A 6,000-nucleotide genomic window follows, 5' to 3' on the forward strand; every position below is an offset into this window, starting at 1 on the left:
TGGGGTTACCAGCCTACTGAATCAATGAGATGGAGACAGTCATACTAATTACAAAATTATTTAAAATAATACCAGGCTTCTTCAGGCTTACCTAATTACAAAGTTAAAACATGTCTGTGCAAAACTGTTTGACATTTGAGGATTTGGTGATCTAAGTAATTTTACTGTGTGGTACCATTGCAGGACTGTGTGATAATTTTGGATATGATTCAGGGAAAGCTGGATTTTTAAAACAGCAATAGAGTACCTGGAGCAGGAATGCTGCTGCTGGTGCCACCCCAGCTCCCAGCTTGTAGCACAACACAGAAATGTCAACCGTTCCCCAAACCAAAACTTTATCACAGCAATTAACTTTTGCCCAGGCAAATCACTATGCCTGCATGAAGTCATACTAAAAATCACTATGGTTGTTAAGTGTATGTAGGAGACTAAAAACACAAAGCGTGTTACACAATTTCTGCCTAAATGCCTAAATGCAGTGCAAGCTGCATGACAGCCAAACTGCCTCTGAGGATTTTACTCCTCAGTAACACAGCCTACGCCTGCGTTACAAAGAAAGATGCGCAGAGGCTGGTGATGACACCAGTACTTGAGCTCAGTCTGCCAGTAGTCAGGGCTAGCAGCAGGGCCCCACATCCCAATCCTCTGTGTGCCAGCGCTGGAGGACACAAAATAAATATAAACAAATAACCAAATAAACTGCTTCAAGCAGCTGGGCAAAATGCTGAGTTCTCCCCCACCAGCTCCAATTTGATCAGCTTTCCTTGTATCTTTGCTTGTTAACGATACTGGCTGCTCTTCAGTAACACTAGACCAAAATACACTGGGTTTGGAGTCAAAACAAAAATGACTTTCCCAGGACCTTGTTCTTGTAAACAGATTAAATGTCTTAAATATCAAAAATCTAAAACGAATGTAAATGAGGGGTTTTTGTTTGTTTGCTTTTCTGAACAATACATGGCTACCTTGCACTTCTGCATGAAAACCAGAAAGTGGACTAGAAACTAGCTTGTTTTCACTTCATTGCATTGTCCAAATGGAGAAACACCAAAAGCCACCAGGCAGCACATGGAGGACGTAAAAATAAAGCCAGTATTTTTGAGAGCCCTCTCACTGAAAGATGGGGCAGGGCTTTGTTGTGTGGCTCTTTTCTAATGTAAACCCTACAGAAATGGCAGGATGAATTCTGAATGTCTTCACAGCACCTTTGCCCTTCAAGTCAGGGAGGGATGTAGGGAGGAGACATCTGATATGAATTTTACGATTGTAAAGTAAAAAACCAAATTCTTGTTCTTGAAACACAGTTTACAGTTTAATCAAGCCTGAATAATGTTGTTCTGCTGCTCAACATTATCTTGTTTTCTATGACATCCTACTTTATTAATACAAAATTTCTTTTAGAAAAAGTCAATATTTGTTGGAGGCACTCATTGCTACATGTGACTTCTCTGAACATAGAACTCTGAACGATGACTACTTCGTCTTATAAACAGTACTGTAAACGAAAGCACAGAAATAATCAGTGGTGACAAATAGGAAAAGGATTTATAAATAAATTATTTTTTATTGTAGGTAAACAATGAAGAATGTCCAGTAACAACATTTTGATATAGTATTTTGAGGTCAGGAGATTTTTTAAGGTTTATGGCTTCTGGTGCTTGAAGTTTCATTTTCTTCCTCTCCTCTCCTTCTTTGCTTTCCTTTCCCCCCAGATAACTGTAAACAAATTTCATCAAAGTGCTGGAGTGTTTGATCTCTGTAGAGCTCCCACATCCTGGAGCAGCTCTGTGAGAGTGCTTTAGAGCTATTCACAAAGATATCAGTGGTCCCAAACAGGTGATGAAAGGATGTGTCACCTCAGAGCATGGATGATGCAAGATGGGATTTTGGGTGCTCAAGTCCCTTTCAACCCCCTCTACGTGTGCAAGGCCTAAGAAAATGCTGGCTAAATGAATGGCTGAGTATGCTAAGCACTTGCCTTTAGCTCAGGAGGAATGGGAGGCTTCGTTACAGCAACATAATGAAAATAAACATATATTGGACATAATATTTTCTACCAAAACCTTTCAGGTGCCTGCCCATTGCTATATTATGAAATGTAGCCTGTTACTCATTTCAGCCAAGCTGCCAGCTAAACATCAGATCTGCAGGACAAGGTCCTGCCCCAGCCACATTTTATCCCAGTTTTCTTCCCTTGGCCACTTGGGACAGAACATTAGTGGGTATGATGACTCCTGAAGTTGAAAACAGAAAATAAAGCAGCTTATGTAAGTTTAGAATTGATTTAGCTGCCTAAATCAATAGTCAGCTATTAGCTGACTAATCATTAGCTCACTAATCTCTACTTAGTGACATAAATTCACATAGGTATTTTTAGCGAGAGATTTGCTCTTACTATTGCTGCAATGATTTAAAATTTGACATGGAGTTGCAAGGAACTCAAATGGTTTATGGCCAACTACATCACAGAGATTTTTAAAATTTCAGCAAAGATAAGACAAAATTGTTTTAGACCCAAACACCCCTCAATAACAGCAAAGCAGTCCACCAGCTATTATTTATGAATTAATGTATCTTGCCAGTATACATGCTCAAAATAATAGCAACAAAGTGAGGTCCCTGACTGGGCAAGGATCATGAAGAGTCATTCCTGCAGGGGAAAAAGCCTTTTTATACCTGGCCTAAACTCGTGCTTATATCCCCATCTTGTGGCAAAAGAGAATGGTTACAAGGCAGCAAGAGAAAATTATTTGTGGCCTAGGGTAACCACGGTTTCACACCCAACCAACCAGCAGGGATGCATAAGGCACGTCCTCTTGGCTCGGTAACTGCTGTCATGCAGTTTCTAATCTCACACCGGGTCCCCTGCCTCCAGGTCTCCTGCCACATCAATAAGAAGGGCCCAAGGAAGATCCTGTCTCGGTCAAAAGAATAATGTACTTGTTTCTAAAAATCTCAGCAAAATTGCATTCCAAAGACTTTCTTTCTGTTGGTATAGAAAGGGTCTCCATTCCAGCACTGGGCCAATCAGTTTAGGAAATCTGCTTTCCATACTTTAGGAACAACATCATTTTCTCAATCCCAATTCAGCAGGGGAGATATGAGCTTAGGTCCATTAATTTTATAGGCTTCTGGTAAGTTTTGGATCAGGACTGTAAGTAAAACAGGAGTTAGGAGAGGTGGGCTGTTGTGAAGATCAGAACAGGGAATAGGTCCATTTTTCCAGAAGGTAATTCCTTGAGAGTCTAGTCCTATGTTTGCATAGCAAAGCCTTCTTGGCTGCAGCTTGCATGCTCAGGCTGTACAGACAACCTTGTTACGAAGTTTGTATGCACGCTGTTTCTCTCTTAAGCCAGTTTCTAGTTGCTAGAGATTATAGTGAGAACTGACACTGATGATTATTTTGATCGTGCACATTACATCAAAAGCACCCAGTATTATTTTGGATGTAGACTACCTGCCCATTCCTATCTTTTTTTTTTTTTTTTTTTTTTTTGTCCTTAGCTTTTAGGAAAGTATTTTCTGTCCTTGGTGATATACTGATATACTTTTACCAAAGTTCTTTGCATTTATGTTTTTGCAGGTCTGGTTTGTCAGACAGATCTTTAAATGTACCTATCTGTTCGGGAAGGAAAACCCTAGGGACTGCAAAACTGACCAAGAAACCAGCCAAGCAATGCCAGCAGAGCTGTTGGTGCACTGCTGCCATGGCAGTCTCCATACACTGATTGGTTGTGGGTGTCTCACTTTGAGCATACACATTTTAATACCCCCACTGCATGGACTGTTTCACCTCCAAGAGACAGAGTGGTTAGTACTTATGCTGGGTGATGTATGTGGTCACACTGACACAGACACAGAGAAGGGAAGCTCAGTGTGTTGTGTCCCAAACATTACAGAGAGTTGTGTGTTTTACCCAACATCAGCTGCTGGGACATTTTATAAAGAACTCAGAAGCACAGGAAACAGTTGAAATACGGAGGCATGGGAAGGCCAGAGTGCCAGAAAATGCACAAGCCTACCTACAGCAGAATAACAATACTTAATTTGAAACCCTGTGAGAATAGTGATGAGCTTTACAAACATATAAGTAATGTTTGTCCCCTCTTTCTCTCACCATCTCAGCCCCCACCTCAGGTTGTGAGTCAAACTTAGCAATTAAACTGCTAAAGATCAACAGCTTTACAAGGAGACAGAATGGCATTGCTACCCTATCCCACAGTGAGCTACATGGTCCTAAAAACAATTCTTGGTGAAACCTGTGCACACTTTTAAAACCAGGCAGATGCAGGCAGCAGCTGGCAAGACTGTAGCATGCTTAAAGATATGTAGGATCCCCATGGGACAAGATGAGTGTGGGAATCCGTGCTGCTGTTGAGACACCCTTCTGGGGACATTAACGGGATGTCTACCCTATTCCAAACCCTCAGAAATTTCAGCCTGTATTTCCTCACCTAGAAAACCAGCATAATCCAGCTGCTGTGTCTGACTACATCTCTGTGCCCAATGCAGACCAGGAGCCCTGGTTTAGAGGGCTCAAGATCCCGCTAGAATCCAGCTGTGAACTGGGCAATGTTGCATGAGCTCAGCTAACACATGGTGATGAAGCAGCCTTACCCAGAAGTGAAAATTTAGACTTAAGTCCACTGAAAAAGAGAATCTGAGCCCTTGAATATGGGATGAACTTTGTGAAAAGTTTCCAACACAGCCCAATGTGTTTGGGCTGCTGTTATTTCAAGAATGCCAGTCACTCCAGGCAACTGTCAGAAAGCAGGGAACAGTTTCCAGGATTCTCCAGGGAGATGAACGATGGAAGGGAGGGAAATATGGGAGGGCAATAAATGTGGTTTTTTTTTTTTTTTTTTTTTTTTTCCTACCGTATTTTGGTAACGGAAATATCTCCAGTATTTCATATTAAAAGTATTCATCTTTCAGTGACCAGCTGCATGCAGCAGACCAAGTTAATTTTTTTGCCTTGAAATTTCGTTTGTTATGTGCATGAGCTTAATCTCACAGCCCTTTCTCAGGCAAAGCTGGCAGCTATGTCCCCACTGCTGCCTGCCCAGGAGATGGCTGGTAGCAAAAGCAACACAAAGCAGCAGGGCTGGCTACTCACAGCAGTCAGGACTTTCTGCTCTTTAGTAACTTTCTGTTTTTCATTGACTGTCTGCACTACAGATGTAGAAGCCCTGCTCTCCCTTCAAAGAAGCTACTCCTCAGCATTCCTGGAGACTTCTGTGATTTTGCTGACACAACTAATGCTCAGAAACCCCTCAAAATCTACCAAAACTATTCAGTTTGTTTGCTGAGAATTTTGCAGCGAGGGAAACATAGCCACAAAACACAGACCTTTGCCCTGACTGTTGCAAGTGAACTTGGTGGCCTCAAAGATGAGGCACTGGTTGGCAAATTACGATCGGAGTCATACACCCCCTTTCAAGCATAACTGCAGGAAAAAACATACTTGCACACATCTCCCAACTCAAAATGTTGTGAATTATTACCCAGTGGACCATGGCTATAAGCTTGTATTAGTTGGTCAGAACACTTTGTTCTTACTGGCTTTGAACATTTCAGAAAGTGTGTTATGAGCAGATGTTGCCTCAGAAGAGGCTGTGAATCATAGAGCCAAGCCAAAGAGGCGAAAGAAATCACATGCCCCTTACTGCAGGGTGAAGTAGAATCAACAGGAGAGAAAGGTGTGCACTGGGCCTAAATAAAGCTTCTACAGATTTGATGTTTTCTGCTGTTGTCTTGAAAATACAAGTATGTGTAAATTACAAAAAAGTCTCTGAGCACCAGCCTGCAGAGTGTCACATCTGATACTGCTAAATGATCCTGCCCATTAATTTGTCTGAGCAGAGAAGCCCCCAAGCCAGGATTTGGGCACTGAAGATGAAAACCACTCAAGAGGGAATTTGTACTTAGGCTCTGTGGTGCACACATATAACACTTGTATTAAATCTGACCTTGCTTTAGGAATCTCTGGTCTATCTGGAG

This window comes from Strix uralensis, chromosome 4, assembly GCF_047716275.1.
Source record: "Strix uralensis isolate ZFMK-TIS-50842 chromosome 4, bStrUra1, whole genome shotgun sequence".
Classification (NCBI taxonomy): domain Eukaryota; kingdom Metazoa; phylum Chordata; class Aves; order Strigiformes; family Strigidae; genus Strix; species Strix uralensis.